Source organism: Crocuta crocuta, unplaced genomic scaffold, assembly GCF_008692635.1.
Source record: "Crocuta crocuta isolate KB4526 unplaced genomic scaffold, BGI_CrCroc_1.0 scaffold184, whole genome shotgun sequence".
Classification (NCBI taxonomy): Eukaryota; Metazoa; Chordata; class Mammalia; order Carnivora; family Hyaenidae; genus Crocuta; species Crocuta crocuta.
The window spans coordinates 2,650,498-2,664,870 of NW_027530006.1; positions in this window are offsets into that span (position 1 = coordinate 2,650,498).

Here is a 14,373-nt window from a genome sequence, read left to right on the forward strand (position 1 = left end):
AGAGAATAACAAAGTTCCTGCACATACTAAATATTTCATTTATTAAAGCAGATGGTATTATTAAGTTGGAAAATACATTTCTCCTCATTTGTGAAAGGAAGGAGCAAATGAAACATTTTCTAAGTGCCCTTATAGCTAAAAGAAAAGAAAAAACTATTTTAAGAAATAATCTATGGAGTGTACTAGTCTACTCTGGACTCAGTTCCCCGAATATAACATGAAATCCAGAATTATTTTTGTCCAAACTATATGGAAATAATAAATAAATAGATAGATAGATGATAGATAGATAGATAGATAGATAGATCGATAGATAGATAGATAAATGAAAGAAAATATTTGTCAATGCTACGTAATTTAGTTCTTACTATATTATGTGCACTCTAGCCACTGAATTTCTATTTGCTTTTCTTTACATGCATATAATTACTGTATTTAATGCAATAGTTTCAATTATGTTTATTTTTTCTGCTAGTAACATCTGAATGAGGTTATGGGCCATTCTTGATGTGGTTACTGTTGCATCCTTGAAATCTGCAGTATATGGCACATAGCAGGCAATTAAGAGTGTATGTGGTTCTTTTTTTTTTTTAAGTTTATCTATTTGTTTTGAGAGAGAGAAGGAGAGAGCATGCAAGCAAGCAGGGGAAGGGCAGGGAGAGAGAGAGAGAGAGAGAGAGAGAATCCCAAGCAGGCTCTGCACTGAGCCCAACATGGGGCTTGAACTCTTGAATTGTGAGATCATGACCTGAGCTGAAATCAAAGAGTTGGACGCCTAACTGACTGAGCCACTCAGGTACCCCAAGAAGTGTTTGTTGTTCTACTGAGTGAAATCATACTATCTCAAGGCTCATTTACATTTATTTATTTATTTATGTATTTATTTATTTATGAATGAAAGAGAGAGAGAGAAAGCGCCCATGAGGGGCAGAGAGAGAGAGGGAGAAAGAGAATCCCAAGAAGGCTCTGTAATGTCAGCGTAGAGCCAGATGAGGGGCTCAATCTCAGGAACCATGAGATCGTGACTGGAGCTGAAATCAAAAGTCGGATGCTTAACTGACTGAGCCACCCAGGTGATCCTGCTTTTGTAAGTTAAAGTAATATTAGCTGTTGGAACAGATACACCCAGATTATCAGTGATTAATAATTGTTTTACTGACATGGTCTGAAGAGGTGGTATTCACATGTGGTCACTGATGGGTGACAGGTCTGCCAAGATATTTAATTGTGCCTCAGGTTGAGGGAAAAAGAGAGACACATTGGAGATCATGCAGGAGGATTTTGGGGGAAAAGACTGAGAATGGCATACATCATGTCTGCCTACATTTTCTGAGGAAAACCCAGTAACATGGCACCTTGTTGATGTAAAGGGGACTGGGCAATGTATACCTTGTCTGGAGAGCTCTGTCTTAGTGAAAAGATGCTCTGGAAGGTTTGTCCATCATGGACTTGAGGTGGACAGCTGGTGGAACCTGCTATAAGACCATCCAATTCATTTTTTCAGACAGCCTTATATTCCACTAGCTAGACTATAAGCAGGTGAAGTGAAAAGGAATGGATCAGAGTTTGAAAACATTCGACTTTCCTCTTCTCCAAGCCATCCTTTAATGTGACCCATGCAGATGATTACTTTGTGTTTTAAAGAGACTGAACATTTATGATTCTGCTCAATTATGAGGATGTAAATGTATGTGCACATACACATATAGCACACAGAAGACTTGCTTGGAGTTTTTGAGAGAACATTTCAAAACATTCAACATTCAAAACAGAACAGTTCTGCGGAGAGATTAATCTTCATTCTTACACAGTAAAGGGTGAAATTTGGAAGTATAACCTTCATTCCTTGATTCACACCAACATAGGAATATTTGCAAGAACCTCTGTTCCACATCAAAATCTTAATTTGTTAAAGCAAATAATACCCTCTCTTTTATAAATACTTAGTACATTTTCAGACTATCCATAAACTTTCTGTTCTTTCTTATTAAAAGTCAGCTATAGACATGTTGGCCTTTCAAGAAAGGAGATTTTGAAAATTCTAATTTCCTAATAGGCTACCCCAAAGGGCTGAATGATCACCAAGAAGTGGAAATTGTGGAAATTCTGCTTCTGTGATTCCAAATGAGAACTATCTTTGGCATAACCAGCATATAAAAGAGCATCGCAGCACTGGGGTAATTTAAACATTAGAAACAGGTACAGGTAATGTGGTTTAGAACCAAATCACTGAAGTACTGAAGATTAAACAGAATTAATGAATTTTAGGCTGCAGTCTCCATAAATGAGCCAACAAATATGCAGCAAAATCCTGAATTGCAGCCTTGAAATAAAGAACTGAATGTAATTCAGTGCATATTGGTTGCCTAGAAACTAACTTGGAAGGGGCTGGGGAGGGAAGAGTATAAAACATGAAGGTTCATAGGTTTAATAAGCAAATTATTAACTCTGAACTGCTTCACAATATGATATATGTGTTTGATAATGCTCTAAGAACTTCTTAAAGTATGAGAGAGCAAGGTTAGAGGGCATACAGAAGAAACTGCTATAGAATGACAGAACAGTGGTTAAGGCTTAAGGCATTGATAGCAAACACCATCATCACATTCAAACCTGTAGTCACTGTAACCAGAGACCATCTCGAATTGTTGACAAACTGCATCTCTCAGTAAAACTTGCTTATTTACTTTTCCTAAATTCTCTTCCTACATATAGCTTAGGACTTGCCTACTATATGAAACATTTCTCCATTTCATTAGATCACTAAGGATGTTATAAATAAAAAATAAAAATGGACAGGTAAGGAATGGGAGAGTTAGAAGATAGTTAAATAGCGTTTATATTAGGAAAACTGAATGAGCAGAGAAATGGAGCACATGTCTTCATCCAAAAGCCTTTTGGAAAAGGAGGAACCAGTTTTTAAGTTTTAATTGACAACCACAATACATTAAGGGGTCACTGACAGAGCACATGTCACACTCCCCATTATTCAGATTCTTGTTTTTACTTAGAGAAACTGAGGAGGTTATGCTCAGGTGGCATATTATGAGCAGCATTTTAGCATTTCCTCTAAAACCATTAATAAGTAGCCCTCTCGATTTTAACAGAGTGAATACACAGGAGATAGTGTGCTTTAGCATCTTAGCTTAAAAGAGTTGCTTAGGGAGGACATATTTTATCCTAATTATTTTTGACACGAATTAGGTCAGATTAATTAGTTTAAAATTCAGCTGAACAACAGCGTCTTTGCTAATTACTTCAGGGTGTATACATAATTCATTTACAATAGTGGAAAAGAGGAAAATACTGAGGGAGAATGCTATACAACCCTGACCCCTTTGATGGATGATTCTTAAAGAGAGGACCCTCTGTGACCTACAAGGGAACATGGGGAGCAGAGTATCTGCAGCACTTTATTTCGTATGAGGGAAAATATTTATTTATATAAATACATATTTATACAGTCATATGTTTTTAAGTGCCTATATTTAAAATATTTAACAATTTAAGGATACCTTTAAAAATAGAATATAAATATCACAGTAAGACAAAGTAGAGAGTGAGTGATTTAAGAACAAAGGTTTTAGAGAAAAGATTCTCTTAGCTCAAATCCTTGCAAGTTTTGTGACTTTGGGCAATGTGCATACTTCTCTAAGTTTCAGGTTGTTTTTAAAGTAACAGTAGAGTTTAGCATCTACTTTATGGCTCCCTGTGAGAATTAAATGAGATAACATATGCAAACCATAGCAACTGAAAAACTATTTATTTAAAATTTTTTTTTAAGTTTAGGAGTGAGTGCCAGAGAGAATGGGGGAGGGGCAGAGAGAGAGGGAGAGAGAGAATCCCAAGCAGACTCCGAGCTGTGAGTGCAGAGCCCAACGCAGGACTGGAATCCCTAAACTTGGGATCATGACCTGAGCCGAAATCAAGAGTCTGACGTTTAACTGGCTGAGCCATCCAGGCACCCCACAAGTGACATAGTATGTAATATTTGTTAGGTATCATGTCTATATCAGCACAGGAAATTAAATAAATGCTTGCCATACCATCTACACACTTTTAAACTAGTCCCCAAATTACTTTTAAATTAATTATAGCTTTGGCTTGAATTGCATGCAAAAAAAAGGGGGTCCTTTAAATGTAGGTTCAATTTTCTAAAGGGTAAAACAGATTAAAATATTTTAGTACATTAAATATGTACTGATATTAACCAAAAGTCAAAAGTGTTCAGGGCCACCTGGACAAAGAGGAGAGTATAAGTAGGTATTACCTGTCCATAGTCCTACTCGGGTCTAAGAAAGGATTTTAAAATCTTTTTTAAAATATTTATTATTTTTGAGAGAGAGAGAGAGAGAGCTAGAAGGGGAGGGGCAGAGAAAGAGGGAGACAGAATCCAAAGCAGGCTCCAGGCTCCAACTTGTCAGCAGAGAGAAGTCTTGATTTCAAGAGCCTTGAGATCATGGCTTGAGCCAAAGTCAGAAGCCAACTGACTGCCACACAGACACCCCAAAATCTTTATCAAAGAAGTTCAAATGAAAATTTTTCTATGGAATCGCCTGATATTTAAATTTGTGTTCACATGTTTTCAAAAAATCATATGAGAACTGGGGCACCTGGGTAGCTCAGTGGGTTCAGGGTCCAACACTTTTTTAATGTTTATTTTGAGAGAGAAAGAGAGCTCAAGCAGGGGAGGGCCAGAGAGAAAGGGAGACAGGGAATCCCAAGCAGACTTTGATGTGGGGCTTGAACCCACAATCCGTGAGATCATGTACTGAACTGAAACCAAGAGATGGACGCTTAATTGAGTGAGCTGCTCAGGTGCCCAAGAATCTTGATTCCAGCATAGGTCATGATCTCACAGTTCATGAGATGGAGCCCCATTGCACTGACAACAAAGAGCCAGCTTGGGATTCTCTCTCTCCCTCTGTCTCCTCCCTTCCCCTCCTGATGTTCTCTCCTCACCTCAAAATAAATAAATAAACTTAAAAAAAATCATATGAGAGAAACAAACTTATTCTCACATTGGTTACTATTAACTGAAGAATTCTAGGCTAAATTATGGCTAGATAATCTAGGCTAATAATTTGTGGGCCTACAAGCATTTAGATACATATAAACTAAAAACTAATTTTGCTAGCATACCAAATTAGTTTTAGCCACCAGTATTAAGGGTCACTTTGATTTTTCTTTTCAAATATTACAATATTTGATAATTTGATAATTACAGCTTAAAAATTAGATGGAATAGAGGCCATTAAAATTGATGACACTGAAGAAAAGAGTAGAAATATTTTCCAAATGTGGAACCACATTGAAAATAACAACTTGCAACACTGTCTGCATGAATGCCATCTATTTTGTTGCCTAACATATACATTAACATGATGGCTGTGACTTTAGGTTATACAATTTCTCTCACAAAATAACTGAATACTGAAGAGAATGCATGCCTCCCAAGGCATGTGACATGTAAACCTCGACAGTGCCCAACATGTCTGACCAAGAGGATTTTCCACACAAAAACTGTGTCTGAACACTGTGGTGGGCTACCCAAAGTGTTTTATTAACTTTTCTTCTCTCTCAACACCTGATTTCTATATTAGAGGCATACTCTCTGCTTAAGGGAGCGCTTTCCCTTTAATATTATAAAACGCCCCAGTAAAATGAGCAAGTTAATAAGTACCACCAGAGAATAAATCCTAAACAAACAGAGTCTGCAGCATATTTAAGAGATAAAAGGAGAAAGCCCATGCATTCAATCTACATGGACAAAATGTCAAAAGTTAACTTTGACTATTACAGAGCAAAATTCAGCTATTAAAGTAGAAAATTAAGTGGATGCAAGTTGAAGCAAGATGGGAAGCAGAATGGAGTTAGCTTGAAATGCCAAACAGCTGATTGTAATCATCAAATGCAGGCAATTCCTCATCTTGCCTCTTTGTCAGAGTAACATACATGCAGGAGACGAGCCTGAGCTACAACTCACAAGCTTTTCTTGTCTTTGTATTTCTCAGTATCAACAGGCTGTAACTGATATGGTCTTTCTCACTGGCAGGGCCAACACAGCAGGTAGGCAAGATGTTGAGTTGTGGTGGGAAAGATACAGCTGAAAAATCTTTTCTCCAACACAAACCATCTGGAATCTTTGCCTACCTCAAAAAACTGTTTCAGCACTAAATTTTACAGAAGGAAGATTTTAGTGAATGTCTCTAAGAGATAATGAAGGGCATTACTGTTGTTACTGTTGTGATTTTTACCTATATCAAATAAAAACAATCTAGTGCTAAATTTAAAAAGGTTTCAATTTGAAATAGAGAACATTAACATAAGATATGAGCAAATGAGACCCACATAAGGCAAATTTCATGAATATAACTGCATTTTAGTACTTGCCTACACTCTCTATCGTTTTTTATCATTTTAAAATACAAACACCTGTTGTTTTGAATGCCAACTGTGGGTTGAACTCGGTTAGGTGCTTCATGTATACAGTCTCATTTAATCATCACAACATGTCGGTAAGGTAGGTGTTATTATAATCTTCATTGTAAAGATGAAGACACCGACATTAAATGAAGTTCACTATCATTCTCAAAGTCCCCTGCTGGTGATGCTTAAGCTATGATAGCAGATACTGGTATCTCAAGTAGAGAGCAGGATGTAGGGACTTCCATCCTCTGCTCCCACTAGACCCCAGAAAAGGCCACCTAAATTTGTTTGGGTGTAGTTAAACCACCTGTTGATTGTTATATATTTGCAAGAAAGGATAGGGGTAGAGTGACAGAGCCTGTGATGGAAAAGGTAGAAAAAAGTCATTTTCAAAACTGGTCCCTTGGAATCTAGATCACCACTGATAGACATATTTCAATAGTTTTCATGCACAAAACATGAAGCAGCAACTTACTTTGCTCCCCACTGTCTGAATGGAGCACAGCTCTTTTCTATGCTAACGACATGAATACAAATGTAATAAAATATCAGCTTCCGTATGACTGGGGTGGGACTGTGGGATATAAAATGATGCAGCCACTTCAGGAAAGTGTTTGGCAGTTTCTTGAAAGTTCAACATAAACTTAACATACAATCCAGGAATCCCACTCCTAGATAAGTAGCCCAAAGAAATGAAAACATCTGTTTACATAAAAGACTTGCATGTGAATGTTTTTAGCAGCATCATTCATGAATGAAAGTCAGAATGTTAGAAACAATCCAGATGTCCATCAATTTATGAATGGATATACAATAGGTGGTATTTCTATAAATGGAATATAATCAGCCATAAAAAGGAATGAAGGGGCGCCTGGGTGGCTTAGTCGGTTAAGCGTCCGACTTTCGCTTAGGTCGTGATCTCGCGGTTCGTGGGTTCGAGCCCCGCGTCGGGCTCTGTGCTGACTGCCCCCTCGGAGCCTGGAGCCTGTTTCAGTCTGTGACTNTCTCTCTCTCTCCTAGAAATAAATAAAAAAAATATATATTAAAAAAAAAAAAAAAAGGAATGAAATAATAATTGCATGCTACAACATGGGTGAACCTCATCAACAATGTACTAAGTCAAAGAAGCCAGACACAAAAGGCCACACTTAGACAGAATGTCTATAAAAGGCAAACCGATAGAGATGGGAGATGCATTCATGTTTGCCTGGGGCTGGGCGTGGAACTGGGGATTAACTGTAAATGAGCAAGAGGGATATCTTTGGGGCAATGGAATTAGTTATTACTGGATGATTGTGTAATGGTTACACAACTTTGTAATTTTATTAAAAGCCAATGAGATGTATACTTTAAATCAATGAATTTTAAAAAATGTAAGTTATACTTCAATGAAACTATTTTAAAAGTTCCAAAAAAATAGGAATAGATCATGTCAGGTGTGAGATAAGACTTTTACTCAAGTTGTTTCCTTCCTAAAACATTTCGGCAACCGCCCCCTGCTCTGCTGCATCAATCTCCTTCCCTTTCCTAAGCCTAACTTCTTTTAAAAGAGTTTGTCTCTGCTTCATGTCTCTGCATCCTCATTTTATATTCAACCCTCAACCCACTGCAATCTGGCTTCAGCCCACATTATTCTACTGAAGCTGTTCATGCCAACTTTGTTATGACCTCCTTTTTGTTACATTTAGTGGGTGTATTTCAGCCTTCGTCTTTACTTTATCTCTCAACACTTATGACCCTGTTGGCTATTCCTTCTCTTGTTACCACTCTCGTCCAATAGAATTCATGTCATCTGATTCTCCTGGGTTTCCCTTCAATGCCTCTGGTTACTTCTTCACAGTCTTCTTTCTGGGTTCGAGTTACTATGCCCATCTCTTATGTGCTAATCCTATTAAGGCTTCTATTGAAGTCCCTCTTCTCCTTTTATTTCAGAGTGGGGTCAGAAGATCATCTGATTAAAACAATGGGGTGGGACTCTACTTGTCAAAAACACAGATTTGTAAACAACATCCTACACCTGCTCCATAAGATGATCTGAATTTTATCAGGTCTTCCAGGTAATTTATCTGAACCCAAAGCTTGAGAGTCACTCTTTTAAATATCTTCCCTAAGTAACAACATCTACTTCCATGTGTTCAGTTACCACCTACTTGCTGAAAACTCTAAAATATGTATCTGTAATTCAGATCTCATTCCTCAGCTTCAAGATCCACAGATCCAATTTTCTGCTGGTCATCTCATTTGTAGTCCTACAGAAACATAAAACTTCCTATGCCCGCAAATGATCCCATGACCTTCACTTGCAAGCTTCTCCCATATTTTCTATCTTTGGAAGTGGAAGCAGTCACCACTGTTGTAGATTCCAGAAATCTAATTTAGGTTCCCTGCCCCCTCACCCTTACCCTCCTCGAATTACAAACAATTCCAAAGGTCTCTCAACGTAATCTTCTAAAATTCTGATGATCCCAGCTACTCCTCTACATTCTTCCTTACTGGTATTCTAGTTGAGGCCAACAGTGGCTTTTGCCAGTAACCACTGCTTACTCCAAATAAGCTTACTCCACTTAAGACCCTCAGTATCTAAAGCATTGAAATGTTTCTAAAATGTGAATCTGAGCCAGGTTGCTGCTTTAAAAAAATCTTACTAAAAATCCCAATGTGCGTGGGGTTCCTGTGTGGCTCAGTCAGTTAAGTGTTCAACTCTTCATTTTGGTTCAGGTCATGATATCAAGGTTCAGGAGTTTAAGCCCTGTATTAGGCTCTGCACTGACAGTGCAGAGTGCTCAGGATTCACTCTCTCCCTCTCTCTCTGTTTCCCTTCCCCACTTAAGCACTCACGTGCCTTCTCGCTCTCTTTCTCAAAATAAATAAACTTAAAAGAAAAAAAAGAATCCTAATGCTCTTTGAAAGAAAGTCAAATTGCTTAATACGATAAAAATGGACTTCCACGATGCAATATGTGGCTCAGTCAGTTAAGTGTTCAACTCTTCACTTTGGCTCAGGTCATGCTCTCAAAGTTCAGGAGTTTATGCTCTGCATTAGGCTCTGTGCTGAACCATCTGTGGGCTCTTTGAAAGAAAGTCAAATTCTTTAATATGATGAAAATGGACTTCCACGATGCAATATAGTATTATTTACTACACTCAATCCTTATTTCTTTTGTTCAAGAATTCTAGCTTCTAGTCACATTAAACTCTTACTTTTTCAGAGAACATCAATCCTCTTTTGCCTTTATACCTTCATATATGATGCACACTATGACCAAAGCATTATTTTCCATAACTTTACTTGGCTGACTCTAACTAATACATCAGGTATCACCTTCTGTGTCACTTTCCCTGGAAACTCTCTCTGATCCAAGTTCACATAAGAAGTCCCTGCAATATGTGATAATAATATGCCGCACTGACCCCATTATAGTACTTGTTATATTGCATTTAAACTCGAAGTCTACTTAGTTTTTCCTCCAGTAGACTTTAGGTTTAACGGAGGTTGGAATCAAGTGAGCAGAACTTTAACTGTGCCAATATATATCTACTGAATTATTCAACAGGTGAATACTTTTTTTAAAAAATAATCTACTATCTAAAAATAGTTATAATCTCATATTTGTAGCTTCTAGATAATTGGAATTAAAACCAAGGCTGAATATTTAGATTTTAGATTTTTGGATTGTGATTATCTTACTATAATATCTTAATGTTTAAGAATGAATAAATAGGGGCAGCTGGGGTAGCTCAGTTGCTTAAGCATGTGACTTCGGCTCAGGTCATATCAGGATCCATGAGTTTGAGCCCACATCAGGCTCTGTGCTGACAGTTCAGAGCTTGGAGTCTGCTTCAATTACTGTCTGCCTTTCTCTCTGCCCCTCCCCTGTTCACATTCTGTCTCTATCTTTGTCAAAAATAAAGATTTAAAAAATAAAAAAGAATGAATAAATACAACTATATTAAAATTTTAGGCAAAAACCATTAGAAAGTTTTCACAATTTTAGAACCACCTCAGTATGACCCATGATAAATTATATAAAAAATCATCTTCATATATGTGGATATAAGACATAATACTATACGTTTTAAGCTACTTAAGAGTACCACAAATTGAATAAAATTCTTATTTAAATAGACATGAAAAAGGAGTTTTGTTCAAGGTCGGTTATACTTGTTGATTCACCTTCTCTGAATGAATGGCATTTAAGAAGCTATAATATCCATTTCCTTTTTTGAAAAGAAATTTTCCTCCTTGGAAAGCTTCTGCTTTTTATTCTATAGATTTCAGGGTGACCTCTTCACTGGTAATTTCAAGGTATTTCACTTGTTTTTGCATGTAGGGTGTTAAACTGGAGTCTAGAAAGCAAATTCTCTTAGGAAACTACACTAGGACTCTTTAATTGGAAGCTTGGACTGGATGTGCATAAAAGCAAATATTCAAAGTCTATGAGCCTGTTCTCCTCCTTCCCTCAGTGGCTGTCTGGTGGCAAGTTCAACTCTGGTCAGCTTCCTCAGAAATTGACGGAAGTGTGGTGATACATTACAACCAGCAGTAAATCCAATTCAAGGTATGTTACATTGTCACATGGTGGCAAATCAGTTATACAACTTCAGAACACAGCATTATATCCATTTGAATATGGAAATTGATGAGCTAGCTGCAAAATTAAGTTTTGCCCTCCTGTAAATGCTGAAGAATTTAAAAATTTAAATAATGCGGTGTGGAAGTCTAGTCCCTTCACTTACTAGTTGTGTGATGTAAAAACAAGTAAGATAATTCATGTTTTTAATGAACATGTATCACATTGTAATGTGACTTAAGGCAGAGGAGGACAGATACCATATGCTTTTACTCATATGTGGAACAGGAGAAACTTAACAGAGGACCATAGGGGAGGGGAAGGGGAAAAATAGTTAAGGAGAGGGAGGGAGGCAAACCATAAGAGACTCTTAAATACTGAGAACAAACTGAGGGCAGATCTGGGTGGGGGAGAGAAAAATGAGTGATGCGCCTGGCAGAGGGCGCCTGTTGGGATGAGGACTGGATGTTATATGGAAACCAACTTGAGAATAAACTGTAAGAGAAAAAAAAAAGAAAGGAGACTTAAGTATCCTACAAATGAAATCCCACAGCTCTGAAAGTGAATTCTGTTAAATAGCTGGTTTCTGAATTATATAAGAATATGAGATATAATTTGATATACTGACACAGTCCCTGGTATCACAGTTCTGGTTGGCACCAACAGTTCTAACACATTTCACTGCCTCGAAGAAAGTGTCATGATATCAAACAATAGGGCAGAATTCCACCAAGTAATACTGAACACTTTTATTAAGGAAACAGGAAAAGAAAAGATCTTATGAAATAGTGGTGGTTTCTTTGCACAAAAGCTGAGTGAATATTGTTACCCTCAAGGTAAAAAAGTTTCTTGAATTGGGAAATAATACCCTGAACTGAGAGTTTGGGACATTTATTCACAAACCTATTAACTTTTCTATAGCTTCACATTAAACATCACAAGTAGTTTATTCCCTTATCATCTGGGCCAGTAGGCCAAATTCTGCCAATTTTTTCTAATTTCTATACCCCCTTTGGCTGTTTTTACTGATCTGCATGCCATTTATCTTCCAGAGTAGCTTTATTTTCCCCTTCCTAATTTTCAGGAGACATCCTTGTGATCTTTGTGACCTTTCTATGATGGATGTTCAGCCCAAAAGAAAAAAGAAAAAAAAGAAAAAGAAAAAAAGAAAAACTCCAAAACTATGTGAAAGTGCATCTGTGGTATTCTGCAAAAGACAGAAGAGCTGGTTATCTGTGACCTTGGGTAGTTATGTACCCACTGGGGCTTTAGGCTCCTCAACATAAATAAGGATAGTTACAATATACACTATTAGAAGGCTGTTCTTTTTTTTTTCTATGACAAAGCAACTTTCATATACATTATCTCACTTAATTCTTATAACATCCTCTATCCCTGTGAGGGAGATAAGACATTCAGCAGTATTTTTTTTTATTTTTATTTTTTTACAAATAGTTTATTGTCAAGTTGGATTCCATATAACACCCAGTGCTCATCCCCACAAGTGCCCTCCTCCATGCCCATCTCCCCCCTCCCCCCCACACCCATCAGTCCTCAGTTTGTTCTCAGCATTCAAGAGTCTCTCATGGTTTGCCTCCCTCCCTCTCCCACACTATTTTTCCCCTTCTTCTCCCCCATGGTCCTCCGTCAAGTTCCTCCTAATCCTCCTATACGTGCAAACATATGATATTTGTCCTTCTCTGCCTGACTTATTTCGCTCAGCATAACACCCTCAAGGTCCATCCATGTTGCTACACATGGCCAGATTTCATTCTTTCTCATTGCCATGTAGTATTCCATGGTATAGATAAACCACATCTTCTTGATCCATTCGTCCGTGGATGGACACTTAGGCTCTTTCCATGTTTTAGCTATTGTGGAGAGTGCTGCTATGAACATTGGGGTACATGTGCTCCTATGCCTCAGCATTTCTTTATCCCTTGGGTAAATTCCTAGCAGTGCCAGTGCTGGGTCATAGAGGAGTTCTATTGTTAGCTTCCTGAGGAACCTCCACACTGTTTTCCAGAGAGCCTGCACCAGCTTACATTCCCACCAACAGTGTAGGAGGGTGCCCGTTTCTCCACATCCTCGCCAGTATCTAGAGTTCTCTGATTTGCTCATTTTAGCCACTCTGACTGGCATGAGGTGGTATCTCAGTGTGGTTTTGATTTGTATTTCCCTAATGAGGAGGGATGCTGAGCATCGTTTCATGTGTTTGTTGACCATCCGGATGTCCTCTTTGGAGAAGTGTCTGTTCATATCTTCTGCCTATTTCTTCACTGGGTTGTTTGTTTTTCAGGTGTGGAGTTTGGTGCGTTCCTTATAGATTTTGTATATCAACCCTTTTTCTGATATGTCATTTGCAACTATCTTTTCCCATTCTGTTGGTTGCCTATTAGTTTTGTGGGTTGTTTCCTTTGCTGTGTGGAAGATTTTAATCTTGATGAGGTCCCAATAGTTTATTTTTGCTCTTGATTCCCTTGCTTCTGGGGATATGTCAAATAAGAAGTTGCTGCTGGGGAGGTCAAGGAGGTTGTTTCCTGCTTTCTCCTCTAGGGTTTTGGTAGTTTCCTGTCTCACGTTCAGGCTTTCAGCAGTATTTTAGAATGGTATCCTACAAATACCATAAGGAGGTGAATATGAATCACTGCACTAGTCAAAAACTCACATAAGACAGATTGTGTCTGGAGGAAAAATAACCTGTTAATATGGAACAAATAATTCTTCAGCACTTACTACTTGTTTATCAATGTTCTCTACACAATTAGGACAGGTCAATGAACAAACAGAACATGTCCCTGTGTTTAGCAAACTTATATGTAAGTGAAAGTAGATACAGACCATACACTTGGAAACCAGATAATAAGTCAGGTCATTGGGAGAGGTAAATGGCACCATGAAGGTAATAACACAGGTTAAGGGTGCTATTGGAGGGTGTCTTGGATATACAATACTGGGATATTCAAGGAAAGCTTTTTTTAGGTACTATTTATTTTCTATTCTGAATGATTAAAGGTGGGAGGAATGTACAGTTCTAAGAAAAATGACTTGTTGACAGAGTAAAGATCAACTACAAAACTTTAAGGTGGGAGTTAGTTTGCTATGTTCAGTGGTCAAAAAGACCTATGATAAACAATGGAGAATGATCTGAGAAGAGGTAACTAAACAGAAGCTAGATCATATAAGCCAGTGTAAGATTTAGATATTAAAATTGCTATGATGGGGCGCCTGGGTGGCTTAGTCAGTTAGGCGTCCGACTTTCGCTTAGGTTATGATCTCGCGGTTCGTGGGTTTGAGCCCCGCGTCAGGCTCTATGCTGACTGCCAGCTCAGAGCCTGGAGCCTGTTTCAGAGTCTGTGACTCCCTCTCTCTCT